The sequence below is a fragment of the Ambystoma mexicanum genome, chromosome 7q (assembly GCF_040938575.1).
Source record: "Ambystoma mexicanum isolate Mex_15411 chromosome 7q, UKY_AmexF1_1, whole genome shotgun sequence".
Lineage (NCBI taxonomy): Eukaryota > Metazoa > Chordata > Amphibia > Caudata > Ambystomatidae > Ambystoma > Ambystoma mexicanum.
In genome coordinates, this window is record NC_090941.1 from 369902204 (window position 1) to 369927834 (window position 25631).

A 25631-nucleotide genomic window follows, 5' to 3' on the forward strand; every position below is an offset into this window, starting at 1 on the left:
CTATTCACTGCCTTGCCCATCAGCTTTGGGGGGAAGCATCTTGTTTCCTCAAATGTGGTTTCAATGTCAGAGATGTAAAGATTGAATATGGCGAGTGCTAGCCTGCATACCTGCTTTAAACCATTCCCAGTGGCAATTGGTTGCTTTAGGTTTCCACAGCCATCCAATCTGACAGAGATTGTTGTCTTTGTATGTAAGGCATTTATGAGTTCCAGTATGTTGCTTGGGCATTTCCAGGTATCCATCTTAGTCCAAGGTTTTCCTCTGTCAAATAGATCACATGATTGGGTGAGATCAATTGATGCCAAATAAATGTGGCTTTTTCCCTTTGATTTTGCCCTCAGTTTTAACAGGTTTATGAGAAATATATTTAGGGCCGTACCTATACCCCTTACAAATCCTGCTTCCCAAATATCACAGTGTTTGGTGATCTTAGTCTACTCTGTCAGTTCTTTCAAGACAACTGCTGTGAATAGCTTAGCTGTTACGTCCAACGGGGTGATAGGTATCTTGGGGTTGGATCTATCACCCTTTTTGAAAATAGGTACTATAATGTAATGGGTCCATGACTTAGGTATCTTCTTTGATTCTTTTATGTTTCAGAAGAGTTCCTCAATGAAAACTGCCCATTCATCTGGGTAGTGTTTCATCATTTGAATAGTTACACCGTCTGCCCTTCAGCCCCCGAGCTTCTGGCCAGATGAATTACTGATAACATTTTGTCCTTATCAGTTTTGAGGTTCCATGGGACAGCAGGATTTTGGGCTAGAGGTATATCAATTGTGCCAGAGTTCTTAAATAGTACTCTAAAGTGGGACACTCAGACATCCCCTGCAACAGAATTTGAAAAGATAGCTTCCTGTGGGCAGTTAAAAAAAATTGAATGTTTTCCAAATCACAGAGGTATTCTTGGCAGCTGTCAACTTCAGCATTTTTCTTTTTGTACCTTTAGATGTGTGTGTGTCCTGAGACAGTTTTTAAAATTCTGTTTAAGAGTTTTTATCTCCTGTCTTGCATTGGGTAAATCAGTTTTTGGCAGTTTTCTCACTTCGTTTCAAAAGATTTTTTTTCCTGGTTGCAATTTCAGCATCATAACAGTGTCACTTTACAAATGTGGCTTTCGAACACCAGTTTTTTTTTCCAAAGTGGTATAGTTGTTTTTCACATTGGGTGGATATTTCTTCTCTGCAGCTAGGGTTCCCTTTAGTGCTTCAGTCATATTACTAATATTTTCACTGGCAATTCATAATGTGGTGCACACTCAATTTATTTTGATATTCTGGTGCCTTTGTGTACAATAAGTGTAGTCCAGGAGTTAAGAGTCACTAAGAGGATGTTATGGTCGCTATTGATGTTGCTCACGACCTCCATAGTTTTTAAACTCTCATAAAGGCGACCAGAAATGAAGAAGTAGTCTAATATTTTTTTCCTCCTGACCCCTCTTCCATGTTGGGGTAGGCAGGATATCCCCGCACAAGTGGCCATTTAGAAGTTTTATGTTTCATGCAGCCAGTTCTCTCCACCCCAAACCTTTGATTATAGATGATGAAGCGTGCAGTGGGAGAGCTGTTATTAGTTCCCCCATGGCTCCAAACATTGTAGGTTGAGGTCTCTGCAAATAATGATATCAAGGTTCTCCCAAAGGTCCAGTGCTTCATCTATTAATTGCAGCACTTGTTGTTGCAAGTGGAGCGCCATAGATGATGTTGGATTCCAATACAAATGTAGGGTCATAACAGTCTGTGATAGTTGTTTTTTTTTGTATTGTTTGTTTGAAATATCAAGGCCTGTATTAGGGGAGTGGGGTGCATAATCTTCAAAAATTTCAGACCTCGAGTATACTGGGTTCCTGAAAGGAGATCAGCCATTTCCCTACCTTTTGGCCCCTTAATTTTGGGATTAAGATGTAACAAAAAACCCTCCAAACATGTCAATTCCCTCAACCATGTTTCATGTAAAAACAACATGTTGTTCTACTGTGCAAAGTTGATGTCCCCCTCCCGGAATAAGTACCATAACCCCCCAATATTCCAGATTCCCATGGTAAAAAGGGTTACAACTGCATCCTTCTCAATCTTTTGGTTTTATTGCTTAGTTGATTTAGATGCCAATGACCCTGCAAGCCATCCCCAGTTATCTAAGGGCCTAAACAATTACACCCCCCACCCCAATAATGGAAGAGAACCCACTATGGAAGAGAATGGGTTTATTAAATAGATCCCCACGCTAACATTTGGTTGGACAATCTACTAACTTTTGGAAATCTCTGGGCCATAAACTCATGGAAACTGAGCAGGGCTTTGCTCTTAGGGAAACACAGGATTCTGGTCAGCACTTCAGTCAAATGGAATTTCACAACACTTCTCCCTCTATGGTTCCAGGGAAATCTGACAACCACTGTTTTCTAGTCTCCTCAGCAGAAGATAACAAAGAAGAAAATGTTAGGAGGGGATATGATATACAAGAGGTGTTGGATGTGAGGGAATCGATCACCAAGTATGTTTTTGAAATATCGTCCTTATCTGGGGAGACAAAGGGCCCGGTGGACACTTTTCTTGTTGATGGGTGCGAGCTGGTCATGAAGGTCGCCTTGGACTATTATATCCCGAGATACCCTAGTCAGTGTTTTGAAAAAGAGTGAAGCTGTGATTCAGCCCACCAGTGTCAGGGCTTGTGGCTATGGAGAATCTTCCATAGACATTCTGGGAGAATTTCTGGCAAAGATACTGTATAAAGAAAGAAGTTGTCGAGCTATGGTACTTGTATCAAAGAAAGGTACCTCCTTGTTGGGTTGGGAGGAGCAAAAGAATTTAGGGGTGCGAGTTCAGGCCAGTGCTCCCAATCCTGTGACCATAGCAGAAGTTGAAGATATTTGGACCAAAGATTTCCCAGAGGTTTTTTCTGAAAGATTAGGCAAGTTGAAGAAATGTGAGCATCATATAAAGCTCAAAAGCAATGCGCAGCCTGTCATGCACAAGGTGCGGCAAGTACCATTGAAAGTGAGATATCAATTTAAGGAAGAACTTAATAACTTGGTTAGCAAGGGTGTTATTGAGCTGGTTATGGCCACCGAGTGGTTGTCGCCCATTGTGTTAGTAGCTAAAGCCAATGGGAAGCTAAGATTGTGTGTTGACCTTCGAAGTTTGAACCAGAACATTATTGTTGAGAGACATCCACTGCCAAACATTTCCGAGACTCTGTCGACTTTGGGTGAGCTGAAGTTGTTTTCTGTCATTGACCTTTCGTCAGCGTATCATCAGGTTCCATTATCCAAGGATTGCCAGCATCTCACCTCTTTTATCACACCCGAGGGTGTGTTCAAATATAACCGCATGCCTTTTGGTTTGGCCTCCGCGGCTTCTGTTTTTCAGAGGGTGATGGAGGAAGTACTCAAAGGTTTAAGAAAAGTCACTGTCTTTCAAGATGACATTCTTATTTTTGCAGAGAATGAACTTGAACATGATGAAATGTTGAGAGCCGTGTTGGTTATACGCAAAGAAGCTGGTTTGACGGTGCAGAGGGAAAAGTGTAAAATTGCTGTAAAAGAGGTGGATTATTTGGGCCACAGAATTTCATGTGAAGGAATTTCCCCCAAGAGATCTCTGGTGGACAGTATCAAATTTGCTCCCCAACCACAAGACAAGGAGCAGTTACGCTCATTCATGGGGTTGGCGGAGTACTACCACAAGTTTGTTGATGGTTTTGCCACCATGTCCTCTCCTTTGAGAGAATTGTTAAAAAAGGGTACAAAGTATGTATGGACTGATGAGTGTCAGAGTGCTTTTCGAAAGATCAAAGATTGTATTGTGAGTGCGCCCTCCTTGGGGAGGTTTGTTGCCAATAGGAAGACTGTGCTTGCATTGGATGCGGGTACCTTGGGTCTGGGTGCTGCTCTTTCTCAGTTTGATGCTGGCAAGGTGGAAGATGTCATTGCTTTTGCCTCTCGACCTTTAAGGGGGGCTGAAGAAAATTATTCTGTTGTTGAAAGGGAGGCGGTAGAAGTCTCGTGGGCTGTTGCGCACTTCAAATTTTATCTCTGGGGTCAACCCTTCACTGTGAGAACCGATCATAAACCATTAGTTCAATTGCTGGGAAGTGTGGAATGGCCAAAGGTTCACCCAGAATATCCAGATGATGGTTGATTTGCTTGTTTATGAATTTAGGGTTGTGTATGTACCTGGGAAAGACAACATTGTGGCAGATTGTTTGTCAAGACTGCCTGTGCAAGACAAGGACTCTAGGGAAGTGAGCATTGAACATGGTTTGAGCATTTATGAAGTTGAATATGAAGCCATAGGGAGAGATGAGTGGAAAAAAGCTGATGATTTGGATGAAATAATAAAACAAGTGAAAATGTGGACCAAAACAGGTTGGCCCAGGAGAGATCTCATTGAGAAGAAATATGGGTGTTACTATGGAATAAAAGAAGAATTAAGCTTGTCAGAGGATGGCTTTCAGCTCAGGAAGGGAATGAGGGTGGTTCCCCCTTGCAATGTTAGACCAAAGTTAGTGAATATTGCACATCAGGGTCATCTAGGCATGGGGGCACAAAAAGGCATATCAGGCAATCCTTTTGATGGCCAGGAATCGATAGTGAAGTTGAGAGATGTGTGAGGGGTTGCAGAGAATGTGAAAAGAGTGACAAGAGGAAAGTTATTAGGGAGACCCCCATGAGACGTGTGAGTGTTCCAAATGAGCCTTGGAAAAAGGTTGCAGTGGATTTGATGGGTCCCCTGCAAGATTTAGGAAATTATTTCAAGTACTTAATTGTTCTTGTGGATTATCATTCTAAGTGGGTTGAGTGGAAGGCGATAAGAGAGGCCACCACTGCCCAAATGATTGCATTCTTCGAAGAGGTATTTTATAGGGAGGGTTTCCCTACAGAGCTAGTATCAGACAATGGGGTGCAGTTCTGTTCTGACAGAATGGTGGAGTTCTTTAAGAAGTTTGGTATCAGACATTACAGAACGGCCCTCTACCAACGTAGGGCAAATGCTTTGGTAGAAAGGGCACACAGATTTATAAAAGGAGGGCTACAGTTAGCCATGGTGTCGGGCCTAAATTGGCAGACTACTTTAAGGGAAATGGTGTAGAATTACTGCACAAGCCCACATTCAGTTACCAGAGTTTCTCCGTTTATGTCCCTCAAAGGCAGGCAAGCAGGGACCAAATTGTGTCCGGGATGGTTGGATTTGGCAAAGAGTACTTATATGGACAGAACTAAGGTTATGTCAATTATAAGAGAGGCTCAGGATGAGTATATGGAGATGGCGAATGCTGAAAGGAAGTCCAAAGCTATAGCTTGGAAAAAAGGAAATATGGTTTATATAAAAAAAACAGATTGTCTCCTAAGTGTATCGAAAGCAAATTCATTGGGCCAAAAAGAATATATGTAGTTAGAGGAAATGTAGCTATCATGGAGGGAGGTAAATGCTAGTCCATGTCAAGATTGGTGAAATGTAACAACAGTGGTTCAGTCGAGGATTGCAAAAGTGGGGAGGGTGACAATGAGAATGATTTGTCATCTGGTTCAAAGGCAAACAAGAGTGTAGACAATAATGCATTAAAGGATAACAATGTGAATGTGAATTTGGAGAGAGTGAGGAGCAAGCCTCTTTGGTTAAGAGATTATTATCTTGAATGAATTCGATATTGTAGCCGAGGAGATGTGTTGAGATATTACTTCTTTTACGTGTATTAAGCATCAGTTCATCAGAGTTGTACATGTGTCCATACATTCAATATTATGTACATTGCTTCATCGCTAACATGCACCATTGTGAGGTAATATGTTCTTTACAGAATGGTGTGCTTTGAGAGTGTTCTATATACGGTCAGTTGGTGCCTGCTCCTGGAGGCAGTGCCTGCTGTCATCTTCTGTTCAACTGAATAAACTTCCTAAAGTGTTTACTTTGGTTTGGACCCATATTCTTAACAAGTCCTCTTCCAATATTTCCCTCAGAGGCAATTTCAGCAGATATATTTTGGTTATTTTTGGCAGCTCTCTATTGGTAATAGTTGTAGCAGCTCTCCCAGTCCCCATGGTGCAAGGCCTTTTTACTCTCTCAGCCCCTCCCACGGCCAATGAACATTAGGTGGTGCTAACTTATGATCTTGCAACCATGATTGGAGATTTACATCTCTCTCCATCCCCAACTCAAGCAAAGGTTTGTATTTTACTAATAAATGTCATAGTATATATATATATACCACTTATGCTAATCATGGGGGATTGAATAAAACAACAGCCATGTTTTCACCACGTTGTACAAGTGTGTGGCAATTTTTCACTGTTTATACAAAAACTATAATAGTTATAAACATGCAATGTACTCTTCAGAACCTAATTTTACATTCCATCATCTTGCCAATTCTTATATTGTGGACATGTTTGGAGCAGCCAGAAACACATGTTAGCATGCTATTGCCATTCTATAGTTCACACGTGCATACAGTGTATGCTAACACAATTGCCTTGAAATGATCTTTAAAATGATATAGGAATGAATGCAGTGTGACTTATTGTTGATGAGAAAATCACTCATTATGATAGTCCATTTAAACTAATGGAAAATCTTCACATGTATGCAAATCTTAACTCTGCTTTCTTCAGGCCATTTTCCACATGACCACAGCCTCCTGAATTGTGTTTTGAAAGGTCATGGTAAAAGCCATTAGCCTCTTTGTTCTATGAAGTTGGTTGGCTGAGGAAATCTTTACCATACAGCAGACCATTCCCCTCCGTCCTGTGATGCCATAAGGCCCTGCTGTCTTCTGGAACTTTGTCCAGTTCTCTGAACTTGACCTTGATTGTGATCCAATACTGTATATTTTCATGCATTTTCACCGACCCAGGGCAGCGTCTCTGTTGATCTGGCCGTGTCGTAAACATGGTGTACAACAGCATCATGGAGATTTCCCTTTCAGATAAGGAGCCAGTCAGTCACTTAAGAATCTGCAACCACAAGAATTACATTTGTCTGTGTGTAAGGAGATTTACATATTGTATCTGAAACAAATATTCTTTTCAATTGAGGCCTTCTTTTCTAATGTTGCATCTTACTTATTCAAGCAGTTTGAATCTCTATGTTATGGTAAAAGAAAGTTTTTTGAATCAAGTCATTGGGCCTTATTGTAAGCATGGCGGTCTGGGAACTACGGTAACAGTAAGCATGACGGTACCTTAGTTCCCGGACTGCCATACTGTGAGCTGTGATCGCGGGCGCCTGCAGAGTGGCGCCGGCAGAGTGGCACTCACAAGTGCAGCATGTCGGATGCACCGGCACCGTTGGTGACAGTGCATCCAACGTCCCCATTCCCATTGAGCCCTATGCGGCTCAAATGGGAATGGGGACTGACAGGCACCGGCACTCGGCAATGCAGGAATTACCGGGTCCGGCATTGTCGGAATTACCCAGGCCCATTGTCTTTGTGTTGCACTTCCAGTATTTTTCACACTGTGGCAAAACTAAAAGTGAAGGGCTTCTGTATTGGAATGTGGGCCTTATTCACTTAACATGAACATGTTACTTGGCTTTAACTCTCCCATGCAAAGGCCAGTTCCCCTTAATTTTCAGTATAAACTTCATTTTAATATGAAGCAGTGTCAGTGAAAATGCTGCCTTTATCTCTCAGCCAGCAATGTCATGTGCCTTTCCAATCTGCAATCATAATATTCTTTTCAGCATTCTCTTGGTTTCAACTGCAGAAATACAGACACTTTTTTAATCCACTGCTCCTTGTGTTATCTTCAGCAAGACACATATGTTCATTCACCAGGCCCTTTCACTGTAATATGTTTTTTTTAGTCCTGGCATTTTCTTTAGGGTGCCTTGCCAGTAGATGCAATGCCTCTCGCAGCAGAGGCCTGCTTGGCCTTTCCATTCTTGTCATTTGATTTTGTTTTTACCCCACACTGCTTTAATGCAGTAACAAACCAGGAGGAGTCCATTTAATCATGCATTGACTTCACATTGCCTTTCTATTGAGTGCTGACATAGACTTCAATGTCCCTGGAATACCACAACTGCTGAATGCAGTGTAGTTATTGCTATGCCTTAACATACTCACATCTACAGAAAATCCACCAGAGTATGAGTCAGAGGTCCACAGAACGTGATTGTGGATTTGGAACATTACCACAAATAGTAAGTCTTCCCGTGGTAAATCTGACTGATAATGTGGAGGAGAAGGCAATTTATCTCCACATCAGTTGAACTGTCATAATATGAGGGCAGTAACAATGGTTATAATGCTGTTACAGCACACATTTATTCTACACCACCATTCTCATAAACAGGACCAGAGCCTGCAAAACATTCATAATTAGGCCTAGTGCTCGCATTATACACAACAGTGTGCAAGACTGTGTCAAAGAATTGTTAAATGCAGACAGCTATATTTACAGGCAGTGTTGGATCGTGTTTTAAAATCTTTAAAGCAGTTAGACAATTTAGAGAGCTCTCACAACATCCCTTGTCAGTTGTAAACTTTTAAAGCAGCCTAAATCAAAATTGGCAATACTATGCATTCTGGTCTGACAATCATAAATAATAAATGTAAAATACATGTACATTTAAATAATGCAAACTAAATTGAGATGGAGGACCATCCTATTTCGAACCCCCTCTCTGCATTTTCAAAATAAGCTAAAACCTCAGAAAAAGTGTATAACCTGCTAGAAAAGGGAGTAGTAGCTTGTCAGCATGTCTGGGTGTATTGATCTCCAGCATGCTTTGCAGAGTAGTTTCTTTGCATGCAGTTTGGTATTGATGGATATAAACTGTTAATGCCAATCAAGTAACTATTTCACAGGTGGCAAAGTGCATCCTACATTTACTAAACATGTCCTTGCTGTCACTTAACCTCATCTGACCTTACTTCTTGCAGGGACATTGCACAATGCGTATCATATTTATCCCCCACACCTATTGCTGTGCCCTCTTTAGTCTGCAGAAAGGTTCATGCTGCCATGCTGCACATCTCTCATCCTTGCGCCAAATGCTGTCTAAATCCATGGGAGACTGAGGATTTCCGCTTCAGGGTTTAGGGGCTGGGCTGGGGGTGTGGGTCATGAGTTAATCTCACTAGTAGGTGATCACAGTTCTCCCACCTGATGCTTGTTGTCATTTGGGTGACCACTCAGTTTGCAGGCAAGTGTTAAAAATAGCAATACAAAAATCAAAGCTTACTCAGCACAACAATAATACAATGACAAACAAGAGAAACGGTTCAAATGTTTTCTACGCTTCAAATGTAATATTCACGTCTCTATAGTATTAAGATAAAACAGGATGGACCCATGAACATCAGGGCTCAAGTCGAGGGTACACGCGGGGGACGGAGTCCACCCACTTTTTTCAGAGGGTGGACTCAGTCCCCCCTAGCTAAAATGAGAAACATTGAATGTCCTCTTTTAATGTATGCATTAAAGCTGACCACGGGGATCAAACCACAGTCTGATTTGTAGGCCGGACACTTCGCCACTGCACTATATAACCTGATGAAGAATAACAAACAACTAAAGAGACATTGGGCCTCATTACGAGTTTGGAGGTAGCCATGCACCCCCAAACCGGGTACCGGGTCTGGGTTCCAAGAATAGGGAATTACCGGGCCATGCCGTCTTTGGCGGGTCCGGTAATTGCCATTCTCGGGACCCGGACCCAGTAAATCCCCATTCTCATTTGAGCCCCCATAGGGCTCAACGGGAATGTGGAGGATGCCAACAATGGGCCCATTAATGACGGGGCTGTTGTTAGCATCCTGGTCTGCTAGCGGGTCCCGCTAAGGATGCCTGGTCTGGCCAGGTGTCCTGAGCGGGACCCACTGCAGACCTCGTAATGAGGCGACCCAGAATGAACGGTGCTGGTCCAAAGGCAAATGCCATTTGTCCTGTGCAATTTGGGTGGTTATGCAAAGCAAATTTAACTAAATATGCATATTTTACCTTGATTTGCTAATTTCTGGTGACGTCACATGCCCCATTGCATTTGTTGATGTGTCCCTCCACTTTAATTTATAGGACTTGACCTCTGACGAACATTGTTGGAGTCTGGAAAGGTGTGTTGCAAGAGGAAAGTGCACACATTAGGTAAGCAGAAAGTGTAAAAACATCACTGGACACAGTACACATGAGGAGAGTGCACCCATTAGGCAAGCAGAACGCGCTGAAACATCACTGGACACAGTACACACGAGTAGAGTGCACACATTAGGTAAGCAGAAAGCGTAAAAACACCACTGAACACAGTAAACAGGAGGAGAGTGCACATATTAAATAAGCAGAAATCGTAAAAACATCACTGGACACAGTATACATGATTTCCAATGTCTGAATTGTTCTTTGAACTATATCAGAGATTTGGCTAAGATATGTGCTGGAGCCTGAGTGTTGTATGAGTGCCTGTTCGAATGTGCTTGTCGATCTGAGTGTCTGGGCAGTGGTGTCATATGTGTTATGTAAGTGGGGGAGGTATCCAGTGATAATGTCTCCGGGGATAAGATCGCCAGGGGCAACATTTCCCAAATGTGGACTCTTAGGAAAATCAAGCATTTTCCCCAAATATTCTACCAGTGGAGGATATAAAAGTAATTAAAAAGAGTCCTAGAATATGTTGGAGGAGGCTTTTTGGGGTGCAGGGAAAAGAATCAGCTCCCTGGTGACTTTTTCCAGCCAATTATTTTTTCACATACTACCAGTGGGGAATGTTCTGCCCTTGGTATTCCATAAGTGAATGTGGGGAGTTGCGTTAGTGATCGACACAGGTGTGTTTCCACTCTACACTTTGGTGTGTGAAGTCAACGAAGAAGAAGATTTAATGTGAACCCACATTTCCAGTGAAGACTTCCAAATATGGACTTAACTCTATCCTCAGTAGCAAGAATATGGTTAACTGGATACATGTGTAATATTAACCAAGTATGGTCAACTAAAATTCTCTTTTGAAATAATGGTGCTAAACGAGAAATGTCTAATTCTTAATGTTCCTCATTAATATAGCGTTCCTTTTGTACTTAAGTGGTAAGTACCATTTCAGGGATTCAGGTTGGCCTAATCACAGCAATGTCCTCCACTGGAGCTCAGAGACATTATCGTCTGTGTATGACCCACGCCATGGTATTTAATGCCATTCACACCTGGACATTCCCTCGGGGTGCTAAGAGTGCTTTTACAAATTATAACAATCCTTTCATTCATGAAATGACAGGTGTGGATGGGTGCCCATTCAACAAATGGAAAGTTGCATTGTGGTAAGCCGGGCGTCATAATAAACATACAGATCTTTCATGAATGCCTCACTTCTCACTGTATATGGTGACATCTAAGTGGAAGAAGGCTAAATAGCAGCATTCATAGTGTGGCAGTTAAATACGGGGAATGGTGTACGTGGGTACGAACTTGGAATGGCGGGCTGTAGTGGATAGAGGATAGCCAGAGAGTGTGAATACTGGGGACCCTGGCACATTGAGCAGCAGAGTGCAGATATCTTCGAATGAAGGCTTTACTCTTCACATTCTGCCCAGCATTAGTGGGATTTGATTGGCTGTCTTATCCCTAACTTTCAATAAGGCATAGAAGTAATCAATTATCATTAGCCGTATAGTTATTTTGTGACATTCATAGGGTATGTGAACATTTTTCCATGAACGACTGTGATAGTGATTAATTGGAGGCATGGGCGACCAACGGTGGTTCCAGACGGGATTCAGAAATGGCCTCTGTACTTCTTTGAATAGCGTTCTGCTATCAAGCATTCAAGAGTAGTCATGGTGCAGGAGATATGGCAGATGATCTTGATGGCAATCGATTTTTCAATGGCATTCGATTCACTGCCTCGCTTACACCTCTGGGTGAAACTGCAGTCTTGGGGAATACCTCAACCATTGTTGGTTATTCTGGTAGACTTTCATAGGGGGTTGGTTCTACAGGTCAGATTGAGCAGGCAGAGGTCCCTGTCCCAAGAGATTCCTACTTATAGGGAGTTGAGGCAGGGATGTGTGTTGGCCCCCTGCTTGTTCAATCTGTACCTGGCAACCTGGGAGAATGCCTAAGGGACGCATCCTTTGTCTCACCTAGGTTATGCGAGCTTTGAGTCTCGTACTTAACCTATGCTGATGATGTAATCTTGGTAGACAGCACACAGCTTGGTTTACAGAGACTGGCCAGCACACTAGAAATGTATGGAGAACACAATTCATTAGTCATCAATTGTGCGAAAACCAATGTATAAAGATTCTGTAAAAATAGAAAAATGCCACTGGGCTTTTCATGGTCACTATGTAAAGATTTTGTTGCTCGCAAGCCGAGTCTCATGTATTTGGGCTTTGTTATTGATTCTAGCCCTAACAGAGGAAACGTAATTGGTAGATTAAAGTCCAAAGCAGTGCAATTTGTGCTAGAGATGAAGAGGATCTTTGTCCAGTATTGTAAATTCTCACTTGTGTCGCTGATAGATTTTTATCAACTGAAAGTTGTACTGGTGTTAAAGTAGAGTGGAAATTGCTAATGTCTTTTGCTGGCTAGATTGGCAAAAGATAGAGGTAACAATATGGAAGAAAGCCCTAGTCTTGCCCAATTGCTTGCCCATACCTGCATTGCATCTGGAGTTGGGCCTTTCGTCGTCTTATATCCTGAAATGCAAAATACTATCTCAATATGAACTATTTCTTAGTCCATCTCAGGATTCTCAATACAGCGATTTGGGGCAACAATGATCAAGGGAAACTGTCCTCCCCTGGTGACCCTTAGAATTGTAGCGGACCACATTTTGAATGACTCGGGCCTCTTTTGTGTTTGTTTGTGTACATGTTGACATCTTGATCGCAAACCCGGGGCTGGTAAAGAAAATGTTAAGGGAGCGTGACTGGTTTCACACGATAGAAAATTGTACAAGAGCCTTTCACCCTTGGATAAACCACTTGGATACTCACAACGTTATCTAAGGAAATACCCGACTCCTTTTTCAAAGTGAATTCCTTCAATTTGGGTTACAATTATTGCCAACTGGTAAGATCGGAGGGATCACTGTATGAGGAGCAGTAGATGTGAAACAAAGCAGAGAGCACATCTTGGTTCATTGTGGGGCCCTCAAAGCCCAGTGATTGGCTCGTCTTGACAGATGTGTATGGGATCGTAATTACGCAGACACCAGTGTAATTATTTATAGACTGGCTAGCAGGAGGCAACTATTTTAACAATAGTAACACTAACATGGTAGGATGCAGAATGGATAATTAGTATTTCTTAGAGGTATAAGCCCGGTTTCCCCCACTAAATGTTTAGATCTGATATAATTTTAAGAGTGATCATAAGAACACATAAACTGAGGCCCCAGAGCAATACTGAAGCACTAGGTGAAGCATCCACAGGGTAGGAGGGTTTATTGATGTTAAAATAGACTGATATGTAACATGCTGCAGCCTTTTACCTACTGATTTGGACACTTCCCTACTCTAGACTAGGAAAGGCTGTGGTATGATAACTACATATCAGCCTGTGTGTTTGATTCTTCATTGCATATTTTGCACAGAGGGGAGTTTTGTTTGGGAGTATTGAAATTACATTTTTAACTGATATATGTGGTACAATGTGATTTTTATTTTTTGTATTCATTTCCTTTTCAGGTTGTCTGCACCTTAACAGTTGTTGTGGTACACAGTTTTAGGTATAATAGAATTTGGAAGTATATTGATCTATTTTAGAGTGATTTTGAAAGGGATGTTTAGATAATTCTGCCGTAATATTGTGATGCATTTTCCAGTTTTTTCTTCTGTTTTGCGTATGCTTAAAATTCATATACTGGGTTTTATATATTGGGCCTCATTACGACCCTGGCGGTAAGCGCCCGTCATTAACGCCATGGCGTAATGAGCGTTTACGCCGTGGGACGATGGCGTAAAGAGCGCCACATCACGACCCATCGCGCACGAGCATTACGCCATGGCGGTAATGCTAATAACGCCATGGCGGAAAAGGCCCCTACCGCCATTGCTAAGCTAGCAAGGTGCCCATCCGCCAGCGTAAGTAGCGACCACCGTAATTTACGGCCACCGTAATTTACGGCCAGCGTAAATTACGGCCACCGTAATCTACGGTGGCCGTAAAAGGCCAAACCGGAAATAGCGTCATCGCGCCGGAACGGGAAGCAGCCCGTCGGCCATCTTTAAAAACACAATCCATCGCCATCCTACCAAACAACACCAGACCCAACCCTGACACCTGTCCCGACAAAACACCCACCCACCCAAGTTCCCGAAAATGCCGAAATGCGTGAAAAAGGCCTGTGACCGCCAGCGCCAGGAGCGATTCAGCCGGGAGGAACTCTGCATGCTAGCAGAGACCCTGCAGGACAACGCAGGTGTTGTTTTCTCCCCTGAAATGAGCCGGACAGCAATTGGGAAGAAGAAGGCCATCTGGGCCCTGGTGGCTGAGCGCGTCAGCGCGGTGGGGACCGTACCCCGCACCCCACAGCAGTGCCGGAAACGCTGGGATGACCTGCGCATACGGGTCAGAGCCGTCATCTCGGCAAACCGCAACCTTTCCCAGGGAACCGGTGGAGGGTCAGAATCCCCCCTGAAACTCCAACCGTGGGAGGAGATCTGTGCTGCCACCATCGGCATGGAATCCATCGAAGGCGTTGGAGGGATGGAAAGGGGAGCCCCGACATCAGGCGATGAAGGTAGGTGCCTCATACAAGACATGCCATAGACACAGCAGTCCAATCATGTGTAGCACAAGGTTGCCCTAGAGTGTAAATGCAACACAAATCAATACTGCCCATAGCCACATGCGAGCACCACCCTGCATACACTGCTGGCACCCGCATACCTGCATCCACATGCCACACCAAAAGGAGACAACCTGCATGGCACTGCCTGAAATCTGCCTCATCCACTGGCCAAAATAATGTCAACCATTGTCATTCAAAAGTCCGTATACCCATCAATAACGCCCTCCCACCTTTGCTCCACCACAGGCACAGAATCACACCCAGAGGACCAGGAGACCCCTGCGCCGAAGAGGGCGAAGTCCACCAACAACCTCCCTGCACCCTCAACCTCAGCTGCAGTGAGGCAGACCCCACGACAAGCAGGTCCCACTGCAGGCATACCGGAGGTCCCACCGGCAAGCACCCCTGTTGGCAGCAGGCCAGCAGCTGCTGCTCCACCTCCACCGACATTGCCTGCCACAGAAGGCAGGGGGTCAGCGGCCAGCAGCAACATCGGGGAGACAGCTGCAACAGCTGCATGTTCTGACTCGGACATGGAGCAGGAGGTCAGAAACCCCACTGACCAACTACATTCCCCCTGTTTCTCAGACGCCAGCCCCCATGAGGGCGACACACAGGGGCACACTGAGGCAGAGGAGTGGCCTTCCACCCCATGCCCTGTCCACACTCCACAGGAGGGGACCAGCCCCTCCATCACTCCACCTGCACTGCCCATGGGCCAGCACGGCCAGCCGTCCCTCGAGGACATCACACAACGGCAGCATCAACTGTCCGCAATGCTGGATGAGCATGCAGCGGAATGTGTGGGGGCTAGGTTTAGCATTGAACAGGCCACGGAGACACTAAGGGCGGAAGTGGCGCAGAGCACTGCCACCCTGAGGGATGCCATGCAGGCCATGTCCAGGGACATCTGTGCAGAACTTGCGGCCTTGCGTCGTGCGGTCATTGGCCTCACCCACACACGACAGGACGTGCATGCACAGGAGCAGCCAGGGACATCCTCCACTGCCAGTTCTGCGCAGAGCAGCCCCGTGCGCCGTTCCGGACGCAACCTGCGCTCCACAGCCAGGGGTGCCCCGGGTGCCGTGAGAGGGGGCTTGTGACGGCCTGTGGACACTGTCACAGGCATCTGTTGACAGCTACTTGGGGTGTGTTGGGGTGTGCAGGGGGGAGGTGGGAGGGGGTGTGACACGACAGTTCATGGTTCCAATACACTTTTTTCTTTCAAAAAAAGGAAATGTGTGGACATTTTCATTGCGTATGTGTGCTTTATTGGTGTACAGTCCACAGTGTGCATGCCCCAGAGACACACAGTGCCCCAAGTGCAGTCTCCATGCGATGAACACCAGCCGTGTGTGCTAGAAGCAGTGGTTGATGATACTTTGGCGCATGGCACGCCCCTCCTGTACATCGCCTCCTCCATGTGGTGGCGCCCCATCTGCACCCTCCTCATCCTCATCCTCATCGTCAGGTGGTTGCAGTTCTGCGTCAGGGGGCAGGGGCACATTCCGTCTGACGCACATATTGTGCAGCATGACACATGCCATGACGATCTTTGCCACCTTCTCATGGCCATACAGGAGTGCCCCACCAGACCTGCTGAGGCTTCGGAACCGTGCCTTCAGGAGGCCGAATGTCTGCTCTATGACCACACGAGTACGTGTATGTGCACGGTTGAAGTCCTCCTCGTGCTGGTTCTGCGGGTTCCGGACTGGCGTGAGGAGCCACCTCTTCAGGGGGTAGCCTGCATCACCTGTATGTAGACGAGAATGTATGTGTCAGTCATGTTGTCTGATCAGGAACATGATGTTCCACCATGGCTGGCATGGAACTGTTACCTTGGCTCACTTCTACATGCACTAATTGATTCACACTATGCAACCAGTATATGCTCATTGCTGCCATGGCCTGTTTTGCATGCCATCACCCTATGTATGCAGAGGGGTTTTGTGCATTGTGAGTGCCCTTCCTCTGTATCCGTTCTCTGTGTTACTCACAGGCCAGTGGAGTATGCATCATCCCCCCCCCCCCTTCTGCCAGGTGGAGTATGGATCATCCCCCCCCCCCTTTCTGCCAGGTGGAGTATGCACTGGTACGTCATTCCCATGCCCACTTCCATGACATAGCACTCACCGAGTAGCCAGGATCTTGGGCCTGCATGTCGCTCCATGTAGCGTGGTATTGTGGAGTTCCTCAGGATCATGGAATCATGGGTTGATCCGGGGAATCGGGCACAACAATGTGTGATGATCTTGTTGGAGTCACAGACCATTTGCACGTTGATAGAGTGGAACTGTTTCCGGTTGCGGTACGGTACCTCCATGGCACGTGGAACCACCAATTCCACATGGGTGCAGTCGATGGCACCAATGCAACCGGGTATGCTGGCTAGTGCATGGAAACCCACTTTGGTGTTTGCAATCTCCTGGGCAGTCCGTGGTAATGAGATGTGGTCGTCTGTGTGCTTGAGGAGGGCATCGAGCACTTGGATGAGTGTTCGTGAGAATAATGGTTGTGAAATGCCATGCAGGTGCCCCACTGTGTGCTGGTAGGTGCCTGTGGCCAGGAAGTGGAGTACAGCCACTACCTTCAGTAGGGGGGGGATGGCGGTTGGACTTTCTATCATGCTGACGATGTCATCGTGTATCATGTCTACGATGGCGGTGATGGTGTCCCGGTCCAAACGGTACAGGGTGTGGATCTGCTCAGCAGTGAGGTTGTTTGGATTGGCTCTGATGCGTGGGATTGGGGGCTGCCTGCGTGGTGGCACTGGCTGTGCTGGTGGGGCTTGCTGGGCCTGCCTTGCCCTCCTTCTCCTCCTGCGTCTCCTCTGTGCTGCCTGTTGTTGTTGTTGTTGTTGCTGTTGTAGTAGCACATGCATTGCTATCAGGTCCTCCAGCCCCAACATTGCTAGTCGTATTGGCATCATTGTGGAGTGTGACTGGGTGTGGGTAGGGGTGGGGTGTGCTCTTTTTGTACTCCCCTGAGTCTGTATTGCCTTCACCTGTGCTGTTTCTGTGCACCTGTGGCAGCTGCATTCACTTGAATTGGCCCTTTACGGTTGGTTCGCGATGGCGTTATTTGCACCATGGCGGTAAGGTACTTTGCGGCCTCGGTGATGGCGTTAGGTGCATGTCCGCTTGGGTCGGCATTTGCGTGCCTTTCCGCCATGGCGCTAAGTACGGTGTGGGCGGTCGCGTGCGCGCACCCTTAGCGCAGTTAGCGGCAGCGTTAACTACGATGCCGCTATTGGCATCGTAGTTTACGGTCAGGAGTCATGATCGGACCTGGCGGAAAACGATGGCGGTAAGCATTTACCGCCATCGTTTGTCACTTAGCGCCAGGGTCGTAATGAGGCCCATTGTATTGATCGTTGTGAATGTGTTTTTATAGTTTGTGTAAGGTTTTCTGGTTTCAACCAGAATCAAAATAAATAAAGATCCCAGCTGCGAAAAAATAGCGAGGAATCAAAAAGTTCGAGTCGCCCTGTAAATGGCACCATTACATTGTTAAGTCAAATGTCACCCTTAATATTAAAGGGATTCATGAGATCAGCGTGGGGCTTGTCACTATGCTGCAAAAGAACAGTAGATGTGTTTTACTGTTCACTAAACCTGACCATCCATTGAACATTGTTGTGGGCACATCACAGTCCAATACGTAACAAGAAATCACAGGGGAGAACTTGAAGAAAAGTGTATACAGCTAATATCCCTACAAAACATCTGAAGCTCTGCCTCCTATGTCGTTGCACCTGCACATCCCGCTATAAGTGCCATGCAGGATTCCATGTAGCAATTACGTTGAGATGAGGTGTCATTCTGATTCAACCCAGAAATAAGTTGATTCCTGACATTGGGCGGTTTCTCGTTGATTAAATTGTCATACTCTATTCACAGCTTAAACGCTGTTTTATGGCCATTGTTCCTTCTCCCTGTGCAAAGTAACCTCTGTGAATAATGGCATGCCCCAGATGTGTCAAAATGAGAAGAAAGCCGTAATTCTCGGTAAAAGCACTTTAGAGGGTGTTTTGTCCGGGCCTTATGTAGGATTTATATAAATGAAAGTGTTCCGAATAATTGCATGAATCCGTGATACACTTACCAATTACTGCTTTTGCCAGATATGGCTTAGAAGTCATATTGTAAGATGCCTTCAATGACACAACTTAATCTGGATAAACCTTGGTACTTAAAAGTTGGTGGAAACATGTATGGCACACTTATTTGAAATGACTTCTACATATATTGTGAAAAAAGGCTGTCATAAAAACGCTTTAAAACATAGCTTTTGTGTGTATGTAGTTGAAATCCAGAGGCATCATACAACAGTTTTATTTGTAATTCAAATGTCTATGTGGTATGCCCATCGATGCATTTGTGTTCCTGGACTGTATTTAATCTGCACGACCTGTAAAGCAGAGCATGTATTGTGTAAACCTGTTTCAAATGTGTCAGTAAACATTTTAACAAAGCTCTTACATCAAAATCTTCCCATGCACATTATTGTGAATGTTGCTAAATTAAACGTGCATTTGGCAAAAATACTCTCTTTGACAAATGATCAGTGCATGGAACATTATTTCACGTTCATTTTTCTACACTCCTATAGCCGAGAATGTGTTGCTGTTGTTTATATATTTTTTCACTAACCAGTAACACGCCCTCCTCCAGCCCAACATCCTCCTGTTTGTTTTTCATTTCTTCAAACCAGAGACCCTGTGGGTTATTGCTGGAGAATTGTACGTTGATGGGACAAATAGTTCCGAAATAAAAAATATGAAAGAAACATTGCTGCCTGAGATCCCTCCTGCCGGATGACAGGGGGGATACGAGGTAAAGACGTTAAGTCATGATTACTCATTCCTATGACCATGCTAGGCCCCAGGTTGTGTCATATGTTTAATTTTCGGGAAGGTTACGACACTGGAAATCTCGTCATTGGAAATCTGAAAGTGCCAAATAGAAAAGGGACTGAACCCTTCTGAAGTTTCTCAAAACTTATCCGTGTGCTCCTGCACATCTCCTAGTGAGAGTTGGGTAGGTTTTTGCAGTGTATTCTTCCAGGCCAGTTCTGCCCGAATATGCTTAAGACCCATAAACCTTCAAAGACGTTAGGGAGAAATTCGGGCAGGTTTTAGCTGATTCTTGGGAGAAAAGCATACACACAATAAATCAAAAGGCTTACAGAAGGGGAGAAATAGGAGGTTAGAAGGCGAGGTCAGGTGAGGCTAGCTGTGGGCGCGTTAGCAAGAGTAAATTGAGTCCTGTACATCAGTCAATGGTATACTAGTTGGACAGCAGGTTAAATTCACCAGTAAGATATCCCGGTAGATGAGTGCACCAACTGCTGAGAACTATGTGTAATCTGCATGTTCCAGATTTGAATCTGGATAAGAAGAACTCAGTGTGAAGTGTGAAGCTAAGGGTTTTGTGTTGTTGGTGTTGGAGTCTTGCTGTGAGGACTCTCTATAGCTTTTGGCATGTGTTCCTAAACCAGCTGCTTTCACTTTAAGGCAGGAGCATTTAAAATAATTGTGCACATGCAAAGCATGTGCAAGAAGTGTGAAGCTAAGTGTTTTGTGATTGGGCGTTTGGGAGAAAGGAGAAGATAAGGACGCACCAGACTTCATTTTTTCTGTGATAGAGTGAACTTAGATCTGTGGAGTGATGTCTCGTCAAATCTATCTCCTGTCTTGCATAAGTTATGTATGGACTGTGCAACAATAGCATGAGAATGTTGCATTCAGCAGTGCAAAAGAAGTTGTTTGAATGGTTTGAGAAGCCTCATGATATGTGATATGATATGTCATTTATAACTCACCTGTACAAAAGTGTTTTTAAGCGCAACAAGACAAGGAGGGGGGACTGAGGGAGAACAAAACAACGATCTTACTAGGCTTTGTGCCATTCACATTGTGCAAGTGCAGGGAAATGGAAGGTGGGAAGTGCAGAGGGGGGGAGAAGCGGAGGTACCTTAAAAAGTGCAGACAGCGGGTGCCTCAGTGCAGGTAACTCAAAAAGTGCAGCCAACGGGTGGCTCATAAGTGCAGAGAGAAGGGACTGTAGGGTTGCAGATACAGACCACAAGTGCTGGGGGAGCTGGCAGGCAAAGCAAATTGCAACTGGACACGCAGGAGCCTGGTCCCAGGTTCAGAGGGTAGCCAGATGACCAGTGTGTGGAGCAGTCAGGACATCAGCTGGGGAGAGAAAGAGAGAAAGCAGAAGTGAAGAGGAAGGTCTTGAATTCCTTCCGAGTCGGAGGTGGTTCTTCTCAAGTTTGAGAAAGGCAGGGAGGCTGTTCCAGAAGGATGCCTCAGCCGAAGATAAAGATCTGCCCCCAACTCTCTGCTTGGAAAAGCAACTGACCCTCAGAGAGTTGGAGGTGAATGAGTGGAGGGCTTGAGAAGGGAGATCTTTAGGAAGAGAGAGTTGAAAGTAGTGTGCTCCCAGACCCCATAAAGCATTGTGGATGATGCAGAGAGTCTTGAACTTGATCCTTGCCGCCACTGGGGTCCAAGAAAGAGATTTCATAGCTGGAGAGATACAATCCCTGGGTTTGAGGCCTAGGACAAGTCTTGCAGTCCTGTTCCGGATATGTTTCAGAGGTAATAGAGTAGAGGCAGGAAGATTTAGAAAGAGGCTGTTGCAGTAGTCCAGCCTATGTAAGACCAGATCTCTGGAGACAGCGAGCTTCTGGGCGAAAGTGAGGAGAGGAAAAATACCTCTGATGAGGTGCAGCTGATACTTTGACTTCTTAGAGACATCAGAGATGTGAGGAAAGATGAGTGGGTGGAGTCCAAGGTGACCCCAAGTTCTTGGCCTCACATGTAGGAGCAGGAAGAGGGACAAGGCTGGGTGGCCAGAGAGAGACTGGAAAGGAGGGTGCTAGTGTTCCGATGAGGAGTATCTCAGTCTTACTGGCATTAAGGCAGAGACCATTGACGGCACACCATTCCTGAATTGCTGCCAGACAATCTAGAAAACGAGAAGGAGAAGAGGTGCCGAGGGGAGCCTGAAAAAGAGCTGGGTGTCATCCGCATAACACTGAAAGTTGGATAAGCAAGCAGCGATGTGGTAGGCAAGAGGTGCCAGGTAGTGGTTGAAAAGATAAGGAGAAAGGTTAAACCGCTGAGAAACACCACAAGTAGAAAGAGAGATAGAAGAGAGAACAGACCCCACTTGGATCTGAGAGGGTCTGTCAGTGAGAAAAGAGGTCAGCCAGGCCAGGGCCTGATCAGTGATAACCAGGTTATCATGGAGGCTGTTGAGCGGATGGCATGGTTGACCGTATCAAAAGCAGAAGAAGATTGAGGAGAATGAGGACAAAAGGAAGGTTAGAATCAAGGTTAGAGAGCAGGTCTTCACAGGTGTTGGGAGAGCAGTTTCCATGCTTCTGGCAGTTCTGAAGCCAGACTGGTGGTCGTGGAGATACCCAACAGATTCAGCATGCAAATTAAGCTGGGAGATGGCCAGATTTTCCACGAGTTTGCCCAGGAAAGGAGTGATGGAGATAGTTAGATGGAGAGGAAGCATCAGCAGAGGGCTTCTTTAGGAGGGGGTGCACAAGTGAGTGCTTAAGGGGGGTGGAAGGTTCCAGATGCAAAGGAGTGATTGCAGAATTCAACCAAGGCTGGAACAAGGGTGTCAAATTGGTCCATGATGGCTCTAGATGAACAAGGAAGAACCTGTTTTGACAAGACTTTCATAGATCGGACTTGTCTAGAAACATCGTCAGGGTTGAACAAAGGAAAGGAAGAGAAGGGAGGAGTAGAGATGGCCACAGGCAGGTCAGCAGTGGAGGAGGAGGAGGAGGATGAGGAGGAAGAGGAAGAGAGGGTGGACAGGATGTCCTGAGATTGTGTGATGAAATGAGAAGCCACGGCCATAGAGAGGGCCTGAGAGGGATCATGAGAGGTAGAGACTTCAGCAGGATTGGCCAGATCCTTGCAGATTTTGAAGAGTTCAGCTGAGTCATTAGATGCCACAGAGACACAGGCTTGGATGTGGGCTCTGTTCTTGGCAAGGACAGAAAGTCTGTATTGCCTTTTGAGCAGGCCGCAAGTCAGTTTGTCAAATGGTGCACCTGATAGCCCTCCACTTCCTCTCAGCCACCCTTCACTTGTGTTTGAGGGTGACGAGGTCAGAGTCATACCAAGAGTTGCACTTGGAATTGGGCTTCAAGTGGATCCACATGGCAGGGGCAAATACATAAAGAGTGTTAGAGATAGAGAGATGAAGTTTGGATAGGGATGTGTCAGGGTGTGAGTCAGCCAAAGGTGCAGAAGACGGAGAGAAAGTAGTGGCGAAGCCTCCGCTGACACATATTTCATGGGTCAGATGACCGAGAAGGTAGGTGGAGTGCAGGAGTCAGCTTGGCCTGATTGGCAGAGAGAGAGAGGTAGGAGGAAAGGAGAAAGTGATCACTCCAGGAGAGAGGCGTGGTGAGAGGGTTGGAGAGGGGGAGGTCTGAGGATATTAGAACATCCAGGGTGTGCCCTGCAGAGTGAGTTTGGCCAGAGGAAAGAATAGAGAGAGAGAGAGTCACAGAGGTTGTGAAAAAGTCCTGAAGAAAGGGCAGGTAGGATCCAGGTGGATGTTAAGGTCGATGAGGAGAAGAAGTTGAGAGGTATTGGCAAGAAGGGAGGAGGAGATGTGCACCCACTCAGAGAGGAAGGTATTGACCTGGCCAAGCATCCTGTAGATAGTGGCCACAGTGAGCGAAAGGCCAGAAGAGATAGAGAGCCTGCAGACCGGGCATTCAAAGGAGGAGTAGTCCTGCATGGGAATGAGAGAAGCAGGGATCCACTCCGGGAAGATCAAGGCTACACCCCCACTGGGACAGTTGGTTCTGTGTTCAGAAAGGATCTTGTAGCCATTTAGGATGGAGAGTGTCAATGCTCACGACAGAGCTCGCCATGAACCAAGTCTCGATCAGACCCAGTACATCCAAATCGAGTTCTTCAAGGAGATGGCAGAGGAGTGTTTGACAGCTGAGTGAGTGTTGAGAGTAGCAATGTGGAACAGGTTGCCCGATTTGAAGGATTTCCGTGGAGGGGTACAGGTCAGAGGTACATCCTGCAGAAGTCTTGCAGGTGCTGAGGATGGGCAGAGAAGGAAGGAGGAGAAGGCAAAGTATCCAGGGAGGAGGAGGTGGGTGCAGGAGGGGTGGCGGAAGAAGGAGACAACATGGTGGCCAGAGAAGCAGCAGAGGCAGCCCTAGAGGTGGCAGAGGATGGAGGTGGCAGAGAAGCCAGAGAGGGGAAAAAAGGGACAGCAGGAGAAGAAAGGAAGTTGATAAGGAGCAGGAAGCATCTATCAAAAAGGAGAAGGTTGGCCTGAAGGGCTTGGATTAAGATGGTACCATTTAGGTAGATATTAATGATGGTCTTGGAGGAGTGGAACAGGGCCAGGAGGGCCTGCACTGGGTGCCACCCTTAATGCACGAAGAGGAAAAAAGAAAGAGAACTGAGACCATATGGGTGGGTCCATAGGTCTGGAAAGGGAACAATAAAGAGGATGTCAGTAAGGGTATGTCTGGATGAAGCGCTGGTGTAGGTATTAGTGATAGGTAAGCCTGGGCTGGAGACCAGGGTGTCCCTTTTGAGCTTCTTCCTGCCAGACTGAGTGAGAAGGATAGGATAGTCGATAGAAAAGTAGTTAGAGAAGATAGGTGAGACAGAAAGCGAGATAGCGGGTGCAGAGAGGAAGAAGGTGGGAGAAGAGAGGTGGGTAAGTCTGGGAAGCAGGCAGGCAGGAGGAAACACTACAGGGGCACGGAAGGAGGGACACACAGAGGACAGAATAACAGAAATAATATCAAATGCAATACACAAAATTCAGAGGGTAATTCAAAGAATTCAGCGCACAAGTGGCGCACGCGGCTGGCGCACAGTGTGCGAGTGCGAATACCTGCGCCAGCCGCGTGAGCCAAAACCCATTTCCGCGCACAGCGTATTCATGGATACCAGCCACCAAAACCATCCGTGGCGCACAGTGGCGCAGCGACCCTGCAGCAGCGCCAGTTACGCCCCCAAGAACGCCTCTTGCGCAGGGAAAAGCCATCAAAATCCCCAATCCAGCGCAAAGGGCTGCGCTAACCTTGTACCAGCACAGCAAGCGGGCTACGTGTATCACTGGGGTGCGCGGGAAGTACCTCATGTCATTTCAGCTGGGTACGTGCATTTCAGGGGTGCGCGGGAAGTTCCACACGCGAATGTCCTGGCTATGTGTATTTCGGGGTGCACGGGAAGTTTCACACGCGATATCAGCAGGGTACGTGCATTCCAGGGGTGGGCGGGAAGTTCCACACGCGAATGTCCTGGCTACGTGTATTTCGGGGTGCGCGGGAAGTTTCACACGCGATATCAGCAGGGTACGTGTATTCCAGGGGTGCGCAGGAAGTTCCACACGCGAATGACCAGGCCACGTGTATTTCGGGGTGCGCGGGAAGTCTCACACGCAATATCAGCAGGGTACGTGCATTCCAGGGGTGCGTGGGAAGTTCCACATGCGAATGTCCAGGCCACCTGTATTTCGTGGTGTGCGGGAAGTTTCACACGCGATATCAGCAGGGTACGTGCATTCCAGGGGTGCGCGGGAAGTTCCACACACGAATGTCCAGGCCATGTGTATTTCGGGGTGCGCAGGAAGTTTCACACGGGATATAAGCAGGGTACGTGTATTCCAGGGGTGCGCGGGAAGTTCCACACGCAAATGTCCAGGCCACGTGTATTTCGGGGTGCGCGGGAAGTCTCACACGCGATATCAGCAGGGTACGTGCATTCCAGGGGTGCACAGGAAGTTCCACACGTGAATGACCAGGCCACGTGTATTTCGGGGTGCGTGGGAAGTCTCACACGCGATATCAGCAGGGTACGTGCATTCCAGGGGTGCGCGG